The 17,524-nt window shown below is 38.1% G+C and overlaps 1 long non-coding RNA gene across 1 annotated transcript; it reads right to left on the bottom strand.

Moving 5' to 3' along the window:
* Window positions 1–1,644: 1,644 nt before the first annotated feature.
* Window positions 1,645–9,132, bottom strand: LOC134159608 (uncharacterized). The gene is made up of 3 exons (XR_009963205.1): window positions 6,803–9,132; window positions 6,080–6,186; window positions 1,645–1,748 (listed from the first exon to the last, which is right to left on the bottom strand). It is a non-coding gene; the product is annotated as an uncharacterized LOC134159608 (long non-coding RNA).
* Window positions 9,133–17,524: the final 8,392 nt, after the last annotated feature.

Raw genomic sequence — 17,524 nt, 5'->3', positions numbered from 1 at the left:
CCTAAGGTTTGCCCTCTCAAAAAGACATAAGTATAAATCATACACACATAAATATATATATATTGATTACATTTTATACTTTGCTGAGCACTTTCGGAAATACTATCACCAGCTAGGCAGAGCAGGGAATGCATTTTAAGCGATAATCCTTATGGACACTAAGGCATGTTTCCACAAAAAGTAATGCATCTCCCCTACATTCCAATTCACTGCAACAACCATATCAGGTTGCTGCTTTGTGCGGTTCTAGCAGAGTTAACCTGACCTTGTTCTTTAGAGATAAGTCTTTACAGCTGAAATATGTAACTGTTTTCATATGACCTCAAAGTCAGTCACTTATCACCTCCCACACTAAGCTATGGCTATTTTGTCATCATAAATCTCTGTTGAGTGGGGTTGCATGTGCAATAATCACTTCTTTCTTTTGTAAGAAATTACAGATGAAGAACCTCACGAGTTTTGTGCATTTTACTACTTTTCAATCCACATAAAGTGAAAATGTATAGTATTATCAAGACTGTTTCAGCTTTTGGGGGTGGGTGGAAATACCACCTTATTTTAAAGAAAGCTTCCTATTATTTCATAAAAACAGCCAAAAAAGGGCATGGTAATAATATGGCATTTGGAAAAAAGGTATGTATTATTTTAAGGCTGATTTGATAAATAGCCATAATTAAGGCCTTCATAATGGCTTGCTCTGACACAGCTACTCAAGTAAATCAGAGTAATATGATCCCTGCTCTTTATTCTGAGCAAATGCTGTAGCTCGACTCAAGGACGGGTGACAGAATGGTTTGACTGCCACTACATCACACCATGTAGGATGGAAAAAGGCACAAAAGAGTAAAGGGCAGAACTGAGCAGAACAGAGGCAGCACACATGCATAATGGGAAGTGTTTTCTTATACATGCAGTAGTAAACTAGCTGCCTTCTCACCTATAGTTACCCTTAGAGCTGGGAAACTGAATTCCACTCTTAGAAATCACATAATAACTCAGTTTCAAACCAGATAAACTGGAGTTTGTGGCAGTATTATGCAAAGCAATCTCTGTCTCAGGTACAGATTAAGATAACTATTAACATACACTCAGTTTATACTGAAATCACACTTGAACCAAACTCAGAAATGCTGTATATTTGCCTACTGCTTAACTCCAAAGATACAGGACCAAGACCAAGTTACACTGAGCTTTTTGGTTATGAGACCACTGAGCTTATATCCCCCTACTTGAGGCATTAACAGGGGCACCTAGATCACAAGTGTGGCTGCCCTGCATTGCCTTATGGTCAGAAAAGGGAGAGAGGTGCTGTCAAGGGTAATGCAGGTCTTAGGTGGGGATCAAATCTCTAGAACAACTAATCCCTCTCTCATTTCTATAGAGAGTCTTAATGGAAGAACCTTAGTTATGTGATTTATGTTAAATGGGTTCACTTTAGATCTAGGACTCTGCAAGTTCACATGAAGAAATGTTTGGGTCCACGGTGCTTGTCTTGATCAAATTTTAAAACATGCCAGAGAACTGGTTTTAAGTAATTCTCACAGATAAAATTTAAGTAGTTAGTGAAATAAATAGAAATGTTATTTTGTTATCAAATAAAACAAATCCTCACTGAATCAATACAAAGCTGCTACCCAGATCTACATATTTTTCCTGTTCCCTGAGGTCTACTGATGTTTAAGTTTGCTGGTGTCCAGATAACCCACATCCAACAGAAATCTCTGAAGGAAGTCATTATTACCCAGAGACTGAAAGGACAAAATAGGCAAAAAGAAAGAATTCTCTTTAAATGGGATTCAAGTGGGAAAGAACAGAGCACATTTCATCTGTGATATTTCTGACTTTCCTGTCACATCTCTAAGGAAAAGATCCAGTTTTTATATTGACCAGATGTTTCTGGAAGAAAACATCAGCGTCAGAGCAGCTCTCCTGTCCTAAAGAATTTCAGAAAAGCTGCTGAAAAGGTGTCATTTCTTATGTTTTTAACATAGTATTACAATAGAATATTTGATCTGCAGTTAATTACGCAAGGAAACCATGTAATCCACTTAATGAGCAGAGTTAAATATAGAAGAAGTGCTATAATATATAATGATTTTTGGCAGCTGCTTATATTTAGGGAAACAATATATTCCATCCAAGAAGTTGAAGACTGAAAGAGGAAGCACTGTATGCCTTAAGTCTGAAGTGCTATTCACCAGGGTACTAACAATCTTCAGAGCCAATAGCTCCAGATCTCATTAAACCATAGAAAACGTCATGCATATTAAAACACTAACGTCTGGCTGATAGCTCAGATGTGCTGCAGAAGTGTAAAATCTCACTTAGTTCTACTCACAGTTTCCTGTCCAGCTTTACCAAAGTGTTTTTGAACTGGAAAGCTGCTCTAAGAACTTTCTGTACTGCATATTTTCTTTCTCAAATTGGCGAGATCAATCCACATTCGGTTTGGTACTGTGACCTGCAGGTATTCTGTCATCAAAGGATTTATTCTTGCATCAGTTCACAAAATAAGATACACTATAAAGCCTGAAGCACATGAAAAACAAAGGGCAGACAGTAGGTTTTCACATCCTCGGGTTGTACAACCATACTCCTCATTTACGTAATCATCATACATGAATATTCTCTGCATCAGAAATTATCTATTATATGTACAGTGTGCATATTTACAGCCAATAAAACTGTAAAAGAAAAAAACAGAAGTTGTCTTTAGCTCAATGAATCTTGCAGAAAAAATGTCATTTTGTTACCTCAAAGAACTGAAGGAAATCAAGCATAAAATTTGAGGGAAATAGGCAGAGGTTCCCTGTTAAATATACAGTATGCAGTTCAATTAAAAACTATCTCAAGAAGAAACAGTTCTATACACACCTACTTGATTCTTCATCCAAGTGTGTTATAATTTCATCTCCATCCACTCTTGAACAAGTTTTGACTCTGAAGGGCTAGAGTCTTATGAAGCAATCCTTAATCAATTCAACAGTGGAAGGTCCACATTTAAGGCTGAAAGTAAGGTTCCCCTTTCTAAAAAGAGAAAATAACTAATCATTGCAAATAAGATCTGAGCTAGGTTCTTTGGTATTTGAGCTCTTAGATCAGGATTAAATATCTTTGGGGTCCTTTACTGAAGTCATTCAGGCTGCTTTGGTGTTATGAATAATGCTCCTATGAAGCCAGCAAGGTCATGAAGATGGATGTCAAGCCCCTGAAGCAGTCAAGACCTAGGCACAAAAATCTTTACCAATCAACATGAAAAACTCCAAGACATTTTCAAGCAAACATGACTCCACTGCGGCCTTCAAAAACTAATGGACTGTATTATATGAAGCTGCCAACATATGAAGCAGACAGATAATCCTTCAGTACTTCTTCACCTGTATCTTTAAATCAATCTGTAATAACAACTCCTACTCCTGGGCCTAAATTCTTCTTCTAGATAGTGAAATATCTACATGGAAGACAGAAACATGCCTTCTCATCTGCCCATTTAAACCAGTTTTGCTCCTGATGCCTTCCCAAGTATTTAATCCCTCTGTGTGTTCTTACTTTTGTCTTAACAATTTGCATGTCAAGTTTCTCATTTTTATTATATTTTTAGCAAAGCAATCAATTACAAGAGGTGTGGAAGAAAAGAAAATAACCTTTCAGACCAACGGGATAGAAAAAACCTAACATAAGAAGGCAACAAGAGACAGACTCTCATAGCAGTTGCCATGGTACTGTCTGACTTCTTGTCTACAATGGCTGCAGACTTGCTCTCTCTCAGGCAGGTACAAGCAGCCACAGAAGTCACTTTTCATCCTCTCTAGGAGAGGAAATTTATTGTCCCCTCAGCTCTTGGGCATCAAAACTCAACCTCGTTCACAATGCTGAGAAATACTGAGCTTACCCTGAATCTCACATAGAGTGGAGTTACCCTACAGCCCTCATCACACTGACTCGTCTCTCATTTTCAGCCTCATACAGAACCTGTTCCTGTGAACCTCTCTCCAAAACTTTCCCAGTGTTTTGTATAGCAAAGTAATTCCTGTTGCTTGACTAGTTCTAAGCTTTTTGAATCTACAGCATTCACTTCCCTGAAATCTGACTTGTCCAGGCGACTAGGAAGACATTGACAAAGTCCAAATCTTATCTTCATAACGTTTTTTAATCTTTTTGATGATTGCACTTATGAATCTATATCATGTCAAGGAAGAAAGAAGTAATAACTCGTCCTCCTCCAACTTAATCTCATTGACTAAACTGACTAAGATGAGTTTCCTCTCCCTGCAGAGCCTTGAGAGGAGCTCTTTTGGTGTGCTATGACTATTTCACCTAAAAGACATCACCTATTCTCAGCATTTCCAGAAGTCATTTTTGCCTTTGAGTGATCTAAATCTCTCCTGGCTGTACTCCCAGCTCCCATTTTTAGCAGTAGAATCAAACATGTGCCTTGTCACCTCCAGCTAACAACAACAAAAAAATGTTTCAAGTTTGTTAGATCTCTCTCCCTTTTGTCAAACTTATTTTCTTCCATCACCAGAACACTCAAACCTATTTTTCCTTCAGCTAAGCTATTGCTAAATCCTATCTGCTTGCCTTTCACGTTGCTCCCTGAATCCTTTTCCCACTCTCTCTGATCCTGAAGCCATAGTCTATACATTTGACATTACCCCTTTTCCTGCTTGTCCCCCCTGTGTTCTTTGGTTTCTTGGGAATTCAGCTGCTAAAGACCCCCTGCCCTTGGCACCTGGTTTTGTCATTCCTTTATCTTTTGCATCTTCAGGCTTTTCATTTTCAGCTTCAGAGCTCTGCAGCTCTCACCTAAACTGACATCTCAGGCTTCAGTTTAGCCTGTGGTGCTGTCTGAGTTCTCCACTCCAAATACCCTGCTTCTGAGTCCTTTTCATAGTGTTCACTGTCAGTACTTTGACACATTTATCCAATAATAACCTTCTGTTTGGAATAACCTCTATAGATTTTATGTTAAGATGTTTTTTCTTTCTTCATGTCTCTTCTATTGACTACAAATCGTAGGATTCTTATCACAGAACGTGTCATTCTTTATGTACCTTCATTTTATCACCAGATAAAAGGAAGAAAACTTTGGGAAGTTCTGCAGAAAAAATAGTTTAAAACTTTTTTCCTCAGAAATACTTTCTAAATTTGAAATCAGCAATTATCACTCCTATATTTGCAGAACAGATTAGATTATAGCTCATCACAGCAGGACTCAACCCACATTCAATTTGGTATGCATCAATGAATGTGGTTTAGGTCCGTCTATGAGTACGATGGGACCACGGTGAAGCTGAACATACATAAAATTAACAAAGGAAAGAAGCAGCAATTGATATTGTGAATTTTTACAAGCTCCCAAATGAGAGAAAATTAAAAGGGGAGGATGAAGTGGCTACAACAGGCAGGTACACAGAGAAATACATGCCATAAGGAAAGTCAGTTGTGCCAGTCTTTTGGCTCTTTGGTTCTCTGGTGCTCCATGGACTACCCTCTCCCTTTGACAATTCTCACTTAGCATTTCCCTAAGGAATGAGCTAATCCCTGTAGAGTCAGTAATAAATAAATTGAGCCAAGAGGGGATTGGATGGTTTCAGAATAGCCCCTGTGCCATCAACAAAGTAAAATCTAGAATAGTTACCTTCCTCTGGGAGCATGGGGAAAATTGACACACCTTTAGTGTGTCTCAACCATCTGTCCCCTCACAGTTTATATTAGTCCACCTCTAAGACCTGTCTGCAAGAACGGAAAAGTAACTTTAAAACACAACTATAATCCCCCAAAATACGAATTCAGAGTCATGCCCTGGGTACCATTTATAGAATTCTGGGTCTACCTACCATTCTGTGATGAAAGGAAATTCTCTGATTCCCCACTCCAGCTAGTCTTGTGGAGCTAATGTAACTATGATAAATGAGATGGGGTTCCACCCACTTTTATTTCCGCACCCACCACGAGTTTTAAGTAGTTACACATAGGCAATCCCATGAAGGCAATACAGCTTCCCTTGCATAGCTGCAAACACTACTAGTTTCGTAGTACTTTCATTTTTGGTGACAAGAGGAAGAGCAAATGCTACCTTGAGTCAAGTCACAAAACAAAGGCTTTGCCCTTAGAAGTCCTTCTGCTTTCAAACTGAATACACAACTGTAACAAATAAGCCGCCCTGGACAGCTTTCATTCCATCTGCAGGGGGGGAAGATAGCAGCAACTTCTAAACCACTCTGCCAGCTTTGCACTTCAGGGCTTGAGTAACAAAGGGCAAACAGAAACTATGAGTAAGACCTATTGCTGAATTCTTTGTGCCTCCTGCTCTTCCTTTGCAGAGGCACACTCATCAGGAGCCTGCTGTCTTACACTGGAACTTCCAGCCCTGTAACTACCTGGGACTGCTTAGAACAACGACATTCTTTATATACTGACCATAAATGCCAGCTTCACTGTAGCTATAGCTTTTAATCCCTTTCAGAGTAGAATATTGTAATCATCACAAGCTTTAAAACACCACAACAATTTCATGCAGCAAAGGAAAACACATATTGCCCATGGCAGGGGGTTGCAACTAAACGATCTTAAGGTCCTTTCCAACCCAAACCATCCTATGACTCTAACTCGGTAATCTGGAGACCAGAGTTCCAAACCTGTTCCAGCCAGGTTCACGTGTGACCCACTGTCAGATTATACATGCAACTGTGCAACTGATTTCTGTGTAAGTAATAAAAATACCTGAGAACAATCCAGCCACAAGGTTACAATGACTAACCACATTCTAGTTCTGTAGTCACACATCTTCCCTTTGTACCTTTTTTCTTCTTCTATTTTCCAGTGAATTTGCCTTAGTCATACTGGGACACTTCTTGTATTTACTTTCCATGAGTGTTCAAATAAATGAGTTTCCCTGACATAAATACCTGTGGAGAAGGAATGAATGTCAAGGTCTTATGCCAAAGCATTTGTGGCAACCTGACTTATCATTCAACTCAGAAATGATGTGCCCTCTTTCATGCAGTAAATGGAAAGAAACACACTGTTGTGATTTATTATCAAGTACCTCCAAGAAACACAGCTTGAAAATTAAAAACTAGCCAAGAGTTGTCTACAGTATATAAAGGGAAAGCAGGGCATGAAAAGGTGAAATGAAAAAATACATAGGGAAACCTAAATTATTAAATAAGGTTAAGGAAAGATAGGACTTTTTACTTGTATTTTAACCTTGAGTTGATAATACTTTTAAATCTTTGTCACTAGTTTTAAATGTGAGCTTTAATATACAAGTTGTGAGCCACCTTTCTTCCCTTAGCTTCCTTCTTGAGTCCTTGGTTAAAGAGGCAGATCTTGACACTTATCAGACATACTCATCTACTATAGCTGTGCAGAAGTTACATTACTCTTCCATCATAAGCTTCATTCTCCTGCAGCAAATTTATACTGCACCATTGAGTAAAATACAGCAAAACAGAGATTTTCATACTTTGTTTTATAAACAATTGTGCTTTTTATGCCTTTTGAGAAAAAATTTAAATAGTAATATAGTCAGCTGTATTAAACATAGCAGGACAAGCTGCAAAACAACTTAATGCAACAATAACTGCAAGTCTACACACTAAAAAAGCATAATCACATTCTATATTTCTGCAAAGTACATTATAAAAGATGGAAGATACATGCTCTACTAAAATATAAACTGTATATGGCTCACAATACTGATATTAATGTCCTCATTACTGTTCAATTATTTTCTACTCATGTGTACCATTAATAAAAATATTGTCAGTTAATGCCACTGTACTGAAGTTTAAATTACTTTTTAAATGAAGTATGCTTAGGAAGTCTGTTCCACAAGAACACAGCTGAAAATATGATTGCTAGGAAAACACTAAGATCAGATTGATGTAGGACTTCCAATGAGTGGCTGATGGGGGTCACCGTAGGTCCCTATTCTGAACACTGACTACTGCACACATGTGCTGCAGTGTGCCAGGGTTTGCACTGCAAATCTTGAGCTGTAACTTGTGCGCAACCCAAAAACCGTGAGAAAGACTCTACAGAAAAGCTCTGACCTAAGAAAGATGTACAAGCATAGATTATTTACTGTTCTCATCATTGCAACGCTCAAGCATCTTTCTTAAGCAGTATCTCCTTAACATTCTATTCTCATTTCCACTTAGAAGTTTGTGTATGGGATTTAATTACTTTCCCCCCTTTAGTTCCAATTTCTCTGTTACGCAACAGAAAGCTAGTGGAAAACATATTCAGCACACATCTGTGTTGTGCAAGTGCTATTTCAACAGATATTTACACTCATTACAGAGCACAAGTGTTCTACTTCCAATGGATGGTGAAAACCTGAGCTAAAAAGAAATTATAGAAGAGGAAAAAAAATCAAGTATTGGACTGCAGCAGAAATATTCTTCCAAACTATAATGTTGCTTTACTTACCTGACCTTGCAGCCAGCTTCCAAACTTACCCGTATGTCCAGTTTTAGAAACTTCATGGGGAAACTGGGCTTTGCTTTGTGCTTGCATCTATTTAGTCAGTCCCAAAGCATTTTACAGAAGGAATACATACTTTAATTTCCACTTTAAGATTTTTACTGTTTAGCTACTACTGAAGAGAGATGCACTCTGGGTATGAATACCCTCTAAAGAGATGCATTTAAAACTCTGACCTACCTTTTCGGTCACTGTCTCTGAACAAAAGACCTGAGTACACTTGTCTGCGTAAGAATTTCTACTTTAGAAGAGTACAGCTCAGTCTGATGGAGGCCAGCAATGGTCTGCCTCATGCTTTTCTCCTCTTGCTGAGGGGTTCACACTGAGTTCAGGGACTAAAAAAATACACTTTAAAAAACTTTGATACCCGCTCTATATACTATTTCTTAAATAAGCTAAAGTTAGAAGACACACAAAATAAATTGAGTCCAATGAGGAATGCGATTGTTAATCTGGGACCAGTACACATATCCAACATTACATACTTATGAAACTGAAAGATATTTCTTTCTATAATGTATGCAATTAATACATTTTAATAAAGTATTTTACATTGCCCTGAGTTAAATCCTAGAAATGTAAAGATACATCTTTTAATGGACCTACAAACAAGTAAACTGAACACACTGCTTGTTTTGTTTGACAATCCCACACAGGCAGGATCAGCCACACAATTCCATTTGCTCAGTTAGCATTATACAGCAGAAGAGGAAGGCAGGCAAGTGTGCTGTGGAAAACTATGAGGTGGGACAAAGTGTGGTAGAGCATAAATCCTTAGCAAAGTCAGCGCCACACTAAGCTGGTGTTCTAATGCACAAGAACTAACTTGCTACTTCCATAGTTGCAGCTCCAATTTTATCCGTTCTACTTAACAGACTGATGCAATAGGAGTACATTTTAAATGGATTCACTGTTTAAGTAATTAAAGCATTTCCATGATCGAGAACCCTCCAACAGAGAAATCTTTCACATTCATCTTTTTCCACTAATGCCTGCTTGTGTAGGAAAGGTGAAAGAGTCCATCACAAAAACATACTTCAAAATACTTGTTTCTCATCTTCAAGCCTCAGGCTTTTTTGTTTGTTTATTCACCCTCTAGGGAACAGGCAAAGTAGAAGAAACTTCATGAAACACTACGTATGTGTTCTCATAGCCCATAATTTTTACCACTTCAGTCTTGGGGAGGTCACTGCAACTTAGCTAGGTCTTTCTCAGTTTTCTTTACTGTACTGCCTAAAAAACAGTCACAAAGAGAATTTCACATCAAACAATTCAGCTGTAGAAAGAAGGGCAAAAACGTCTTTTGGATTCTATCAGCTAGAAATTCTCCAGTGCCCCACACCTGGTTACATCCAATGAACTGTATTACTAGCAACTGCGCAGCAGCAGCTGCCTGAATCATGGTTTGAGAATCTATCGGCTGTAGGACTTGGCATCCCTTTCTCTTCTAAGTAGGATATTAAAATGTTTTTTTAATCTTTATCATGTATGTGTATAATCTTTATTATGTATGTGTATAATCTTTATTTAATGTATATACTACATTGAGAAAAACTGATCCAACTATACTTATGAGGCTGCACGTAGAGAACTGGCCCGATACGACCCATATCCTGACATACATTACAATATAGTCATAATACCATGTCTAAAAAGGACAAAACCCTACTGCTAACTCAGGCAAAAAAAAGCAGATTCTTTCTTGAAGGAACTTTAAACTCTATCATCATCCCTGTTTGAGCCAACACTTCAAAATCTCCTTCTACTGAACAGATTGAATTCATATTTTACAGTAATGCATTTTGTCAAGGCAGCATCCAATGGGAGCAAGTTACTGTACGGGCTCTAACACAGCTTGTCACATTTCTGCTAGTGTTTTCAATGTCCACACGACAAGAAACTGCCCATTAAATTTACAGACCAATTTTATGCTAACTGTACTCATTACAGTCTGTGAGGAAACTAGGTAATTGGGCTGTTAGACTTCTATCTTTAGAAATAAATTAGAATTACTGCTTAGTTAGAATAATTTAAAATGTCTGACTGGGCCTGTTCTAAGCATCCATTAACAAACGCTACTCAACTTCCCACTGCATTAAACAGGCCATTTCTCTACACAAGACAAAGCAGCTAATCAACTGGAGGGTGAAAATAAATACGCAGGGAGCAGGCATACAAACCACATTGTTAAAATACATTTTCCTTATGCCAAGATTCATTTGTAAACTCATTTCAAGTGTTATACTTACTAGGTCATGTTGCTGTGTTTTTCAAGATGGTTAACTGCTTGAAAACAAATAATATTTGCAATACAGTTAAATGGAGCATGTTATCCAAAAGTAGAACATGAAAAGATAGATGTACAGACCATTTGTATGCTGCAGTAATCAGCACTCTAACATCCAACTGAGATCCTTTTACAGCTAAGGGACTCTGACTTCCATGCTCAAGATCTCTGAAATGATGCCCAGTCTCTGTGTGACTGTTCAGAGATCTAGAAACCCAGTCTAACAAAGCCAAGCTGCCCGGTAGAAAATACCAGAAACCAGTGCAGACACAAGGTAACTTTGTGAAGATATACAGACTCTCTACAGTAAAACTTCCCTGCACTTACGAAGCCTTTGGGTTCATAAACCTGAAACCTTTCCTCTAAGTAAAAACTAAAAGTCTACTCCAAACATCTCAGAGGCGTATAAATAACCATACTATTAACTTTTAATTCCGTATTTTTGAGATAGCTAACCAGAGAGTTATAGAAGCTATCCATTAAATGATATCTTCTGAGTAAGGGATAATTAATCCCTAGCTACCAAAAAGTACCAGCCACCATGCTGTAAAATATCCCGAATACAGATACAATCACCCAATCCATTCATGTTCAAAGTTCCACTTTCCATTCAATAAAGATTCACTGAGGCAGAAGACAAAAACACACACACACAAATTCTAAGCAACTATTTGGAAAGCTCATGTCTAAATAAAACAACAGTTTAGTTTGTTTTGTGGAAGGTGGGAATCGAAGATCAATCACCCAAGCACCAAAAAAGAGCTCTATGTCTGTTGACTGAACAGTGCTGTGACAGCACAACAGCTCTTCCTGAGAACATCTTCTAAGTTGAGTCCTGCAGGCAAAATCACCTAAGGAATGCTTTGTTGGAGGTGTGACTAACAAAACCCCTTGGGCAGCAGCTATGTCTCTGCTATTTTTCGGAATTCCAGAAATAACTATAGGCAACTAAAGAAATGTACAGGAAAGAAAATCAGGCACGAATAGGATGCTACGCAAATTCACATTACATGGAAACTAAATTATGACTTTGGTTTTGTCCTGGGTTCAGCAGTAGCAGTCATTTTGCTCATTCTTAGTAGCTGGTGCAGTGCTGTTTTTGACTTTGACACTGCTCTGTCGGGCTGGGTATCGGTCAGCAGGTGGTTAGCAGTTGTATTCTCTTCCCTTGTTATTTCCCTTATCATTATTATTATTGGTGGTAGCTGTAGTGATTTGTGTTATACCTTAGTTACTGGGCTGTTCTTATCTCAACCCATGGGAGTTAAATTCTTCCAATTCTCCCCATCCCCCTGGGAGCAGGGGGAGAAAGGGGGGAGTGAGGGAGCATCTGCATGGTTCTGAGTTACCAGCTGGACTTAAATCATGACAGGTTTATATTTTAAACCTGGCTATCTATGAAATTCAACATCAATTTACCAACTAAATCTCGCTCTAGTCGTTGCCTTGAACAGCAATACTGCTCTAAGGTTGGTTGGGCATTCTGCTGTTAAGTCAAGAATAAAATCAAATTTAAAGTGGCGCTTTATGGGAATTACATTTTTAATTACAAAAGTGAAAGCAATGCTGGTATTAGGGAGTATCATTAGAAGTCACATACCAATTGTGAGTAAATTCAAATTAAAGCGGAGAATAATTCTAGCACTTAATAAATCTTCACAAACAGAAAAAATAGAACATATAGTAGAAAAGAAGTGGGAAACCCGTAGCTTTTGGTAAGAATGGATGCTCCTGCCATTTAGGTGCTAAAACAGTATATACTTTGTAGAGATGAGATGATCAAGAGCTAAAGGAGGGGCATCACATCCATCAGTCAGTGGCTCTCTTCAGGGAGAAAACAGCATACAGCAATTCCAGGATCAACAAAAATTTGAAGTTACTACTTATTTAACCTGTTACCTGTTAAGATTCCCTTAGTAAATTCTTTGTTTTGGACTGTATTTCCACAGAGTAAGTAATTTTTTAATATTGGGGTACTTCACCTTAGAAGTTCAAGAGTAGAGCTTCAAACCACTTGAATTAACACATGCTAAACCAGACACTTTTTAGGTTGTTCACTAGGTAAAAAAGGTGGTATTATGTGTATCCAATGCACTTCTGTTCTTGTAGTTTTGCTATCCATGAAAACAGGAATTTGATCAGAAATATGGAATTCTTCGTGGTAAACACATTTATTCACAAAGGTAGTTTTATTCCTCATTTTCTTCATGTTCTCACACAAACTCTGGGTGCAGTATTTAAAGAACAAGTCAATGATGAGAAGTCGCACAATGCATGTGCAGATCCCAACTTTAAGTTGCACTTCTACAAAGCATAAGGAATCCCTACAAAATGCAGGAAGAAAAATGCATTAATTTGGGTTCATTAGTGCTGGAAAAGCGGGGCCTCTTTATTTCATGGATTACCATTAGAAAACTGCTTTACTGTGATACATTCTGGCCTATAATGAACACTTTGAGGACAAGTAGGATTCCCCAGTATTTGTCATCACTCCTCCAACATAAAGTTTCAAACAGAAACATTATTTCTGAGAAGGACTTTGTCTCTTACTTTATCAATGTACTTTGTACCCAAAGGAACAGCTTCAAATTGTGGGGGAAATTCGCATAGCCTTCTCTTGGCAGAAAAATAAAGCCTGGACATTGGCTGCTAACAGCTAATGAAATGTTTGTGAACAGAATACCCAAAACTCAGAGGGCATTTGCTCAAAATCTGGTAAGGCTGAAAATGAAGACAATCATCAGCTACATTAAACAGTAACCAGGCAGTTACCAAGAGACCTGTGGGGGGAAGGAAGTCAGCTTAAAATCAAGCATAAAAAGCAGTAACATTTCCAGCAGGGAGAAGAGAGAAGCAGTCAAAATCTGGTCTGCCGCCAAGAAGATGCCCGCCTGCATTGCAGGCTATGCAGAGGCTTGAGGGAGGACCCTGCATGCCTGCCCTGGGCCCACAGTACAGGCAGGGTACAACCAGCACTGCCGGCTCCTGGGGTGTTTTTGCACCTCACCTTGTGGGCTGCTATGCCAGCAGGAGGGCGGGTTACTGGAGTGTAGAGTAACAGCACAGTTTACAGTGTCCCCACCTCCAAAGAAGATGGACGTTAACAGGGTTTGGCTCTTTAACCCAAACCTCCTGTTAAAGGGACAGAGGTGAGCACGTAACCGCAAACTTGCAGGAGATTGCTACAGAAGGGTATTTAGATATCTCAAGCTGTTTACTAAGGTTTTGTAAAGCTCTAGTCCAGTCACCCATCTGTTACACTGCTGCCATTGATTGTGTATGCATAGTTCAAGGACTAACATTTAATTACAAACTACTAACAAATCAACAAAATGACTTCAGCCATAAGTCATTTTCCCCTGCAACAAGCACATCCACTCTCTTCCATGCTTTCTACTTCACACTGATAAGCAGCCTCTGGCTGAAACTTCAGTGTTTCAGGTTTTTCTTCTCTTTTTCCTTCTCCTTCACCTGAGAGCACCTAAGATCAGGAGATCAATCAACTTGATTGATACCTGAGACATTTGTTTCAGTACTCCTAACCCAATCAAACTACTACAATAACTGTACTCCCCCCAAAATCAGCTCCAAACCTGCACCAAAATAGATCACACCTTTGTAAAGTGAATATTAAGTTCTTGGATTAGAGAAGTGAAAAATTCAAGAGGTTCAATATATATGCTAACTTTCTTAATGTGGCTTCTTGTGCTCTAATGAATTTAATCCACTAAATCAGACCTTTGCATCAGGAAATTCTAATTGAACACCATTGAAAGATTGGTGTGTTTCTCAACTGACAAAATTTAGGCCACTCTTCTAGAAAACACTGAAAAGAAGTGGCTATTTCTTTTTCTAGGCAGGGTAAAAAAGTTTAATTTCATTTGCTATGGTTCACTTCTGCACTTCTGCTGATGACATTTTTATAAATTAGAGGTAATCAAAAAGCTTTTCCCATGTTTTAACTTCACATATTCTCAGCCTTTTGAAAGCGTAAGGTCTGCAAAATCTAACGCTTGGGTTCCAAAGTGTAGGGCCTCGTTACTATCCCTATATCCTAAGCAGACTTGCATAATAATATTCATTGACAGATCTTGCAATCAAAGACACTGAAGAAGCATACTCATTGATCTGAGACTCAGAACCTTTTTGAAGGATCAAAAATCGTAATGTCTATTAAGTGTAAACATATTTCTTTTAAACTTTAAATATGGGCTCCTAATTTTTGATTAGTCAAAATAATTCTTTCAAAATTTTTTTCCATTCTTTTGTAATCAGAAGAAAAACATTCTATATTATGCATAAAGATTTTTAAAACTAAGCTTGCAAGAGATGTTATGTCACCTTAGCAACTACTTTTTAGAAGTTACTTACTCTGAAAAAGCTGATTTTTAACATGCACTTCAGGGTTTAAACTGGTTTTCTAGATTAGTAACTGGCAAACACGTTCTTCATTATAATTTTAGAAAGTCATAAAGACTTAAATCTGAAAGAGAGAAATAAAATATAACAGTCTTATGTGACAAAAACATCTGTTCAATAGTAAACCGTTTTCAAAGCTATTCACTCAAGTGCTATACAAAGAAAGAGTCTACTGGAGATCAGAGTAACCTAGAATTCCCAGAAGAAATACCACAGGAAGAAAAAAATACCTGCAGCTAAAAGACACACATATAAGGCAGTTATGAAAATGTAGTCAGCCAGGGAAATGAACACCTGACCTGCCAGTTACATGCCCCCTAATTTCAACCAACACTGCCTCAATACCGTATTTATTTCTCCTCACTTCTACTCCCCAGCCATTTCCAAGTGAATGGAGCACCTAAATTTCCCCCCTCCTCCTCCTGAGTGCTAGGAAAACTATTTTACTTCTCCCTGTTGACAAGGTACATTTCCCCATTAGCAAACCACATTCTCACTTACTTTACTGTTTACGTATTCCATCTGTGGAACATGGAATCAAAGAACTGGAAATCCTTCCTTTTGTCTCTTAGAGTCCTTCAAAGAAGTACAGTAGATGCACTTTGACAATTAACATTTACTCAGCACATTCCACCTCACCATCCCCTTAATGTGTCTGAGTCATGACCAGCAGCTCAGGTGACTGGAAATTAACCTACTACGGCAAAAATGCATAAGTCACAGTAATTTGACATGCAACTTCATCAGAACCTACATGTGAGAAACCGGAGAGCTCCTCCCTGAAGTAAGTGACTTTTATTTAAATGCAGAGAAATGCAGTATCTTGTAATAAGACAACTGATGTATTGGGTTAGAGTTAGTCTTAAGAAAAAGGGTTGCAAAGTTTATCAGACCACTTTCAGCCTCTCCCCCTTTTTCCACTCTTTTCGAAGGAAAACGCAAGATGAACTTGATCCCCTTGAATAATTACAGGATCAGCTTATAAGTAAAACCAGGGCAGAATATTCCTACCCTCTTTAGGATGTTTTGTCCTTTCTTTGCCCATTTCTAACTTCAAGTCAAAACAGACAGACTGATAAAATAAACCCACAAATTGATTTTCTAACCAGCTGAGTAGTGCATAAATGGTTTGCTTTTAAACAGCATTTCTGTATTTTGAAAACTGAACACTGGTTAAGCAGCAAGAGGTAACTTTAGCATCTGTACTAGTCTTTGAATTATAATTCAATAACCCTTGACAGAACACGAAGGCTTCTGCCTACCTTTCCTATCTGGTCTGTGCCCCATCATTCTGTCAAACTCCACCTGCTGGATAATCTTAAAGCAAGCCTACAGAAGCTTTGGTTTCACCAGGCTTGATGCAACACCTAGACGCAATGATAAAACTGACTGAACAGCATACCTGATTATCTATTTTCCATGCTTTTTCTTTCTAACATTCTCTGTTTGTACTACAATCAGGTGAAATCCCTGGGTATTGTTTTCTGAACACCTCAGGTTAATGGGCCATATTTGTAACTCATATCAATTTCTGGGAATGCAGTTATATACGGGGAAAGTCATAGCTCACAAATGTCACAGCTAAGGAGAAAACAAGAAGTATACTTTATGCTTTTCAGCCTCTGATAGTAGAAAAGCAGAAAGTAATGCGTAAATGGAATTTGAAACTAACATTTAAAATATCACTTAATTTTTCAAACACTATGAGATAAAAGAATAGGCAAAAAAAAAAAGCCATGGAACTCCAAAAAGCATATCAACTCCTGAGAATGCCAATTCCAAGCTGGTTAACTAATGTGATAGGTACCCGTCCATCTGAGTGCTGGATGACTCTTCTGCGTGCTACTCCTTCCAGTAAATTAAGTCAAATCACGATATGTACATTCTGTTAGAGCTAGAATGGAGTATTCCAAGTTTCTTTACGGCTGAGCTCTACTCTTCATGCACAGAAACATTTCTAGCTTTGGGGGCAAAAAGAAAAGGTCCTGGATTTGAGGACCATAGGTGAGGTGTAGCAACCGAAGATATTTTTATCATATAGAGCTTACTTAACCACTTCCTTATACAGAACTCAAACATTCAAATTTCAAACAATAACTGATAGTAACTTTTAACCCATAATTTCCAACTCGTAAAGGCCTTATTAAATTTTTTTTTGTGTATTTGCAGGTATTTTCTCTTACAGAATGTCTTGTAAGTACAACTCTTTATTATGATCTACCATCTTTTAGGAATAATTAAAAACACCCAGGGTGAAATACATCATACCTGGCGCAGTCTGTGATACTGAAATGCTGGAAGAGGCATTACATTTGAGAACAGTAA

This window comes from Pezoporus occidentalis, unplaced genomic scaffold (assembly GCF_034315485.1).
Source record: "Pezoporus occidentalis ecotype Australia unplaced genomic scaffold, CSIRO_AGI_Poc_V1 ctg10, whole genome shotgun sequence".
NCBI lineage: Eukaryota > Metazoa > Chordata > Aves > Psittaciformes > Psittacidae > Pezoporus > Pezoporus occidentalis.
This window is presented reverse-complemented; position numbering and strand designations above follow the sequence as displayed.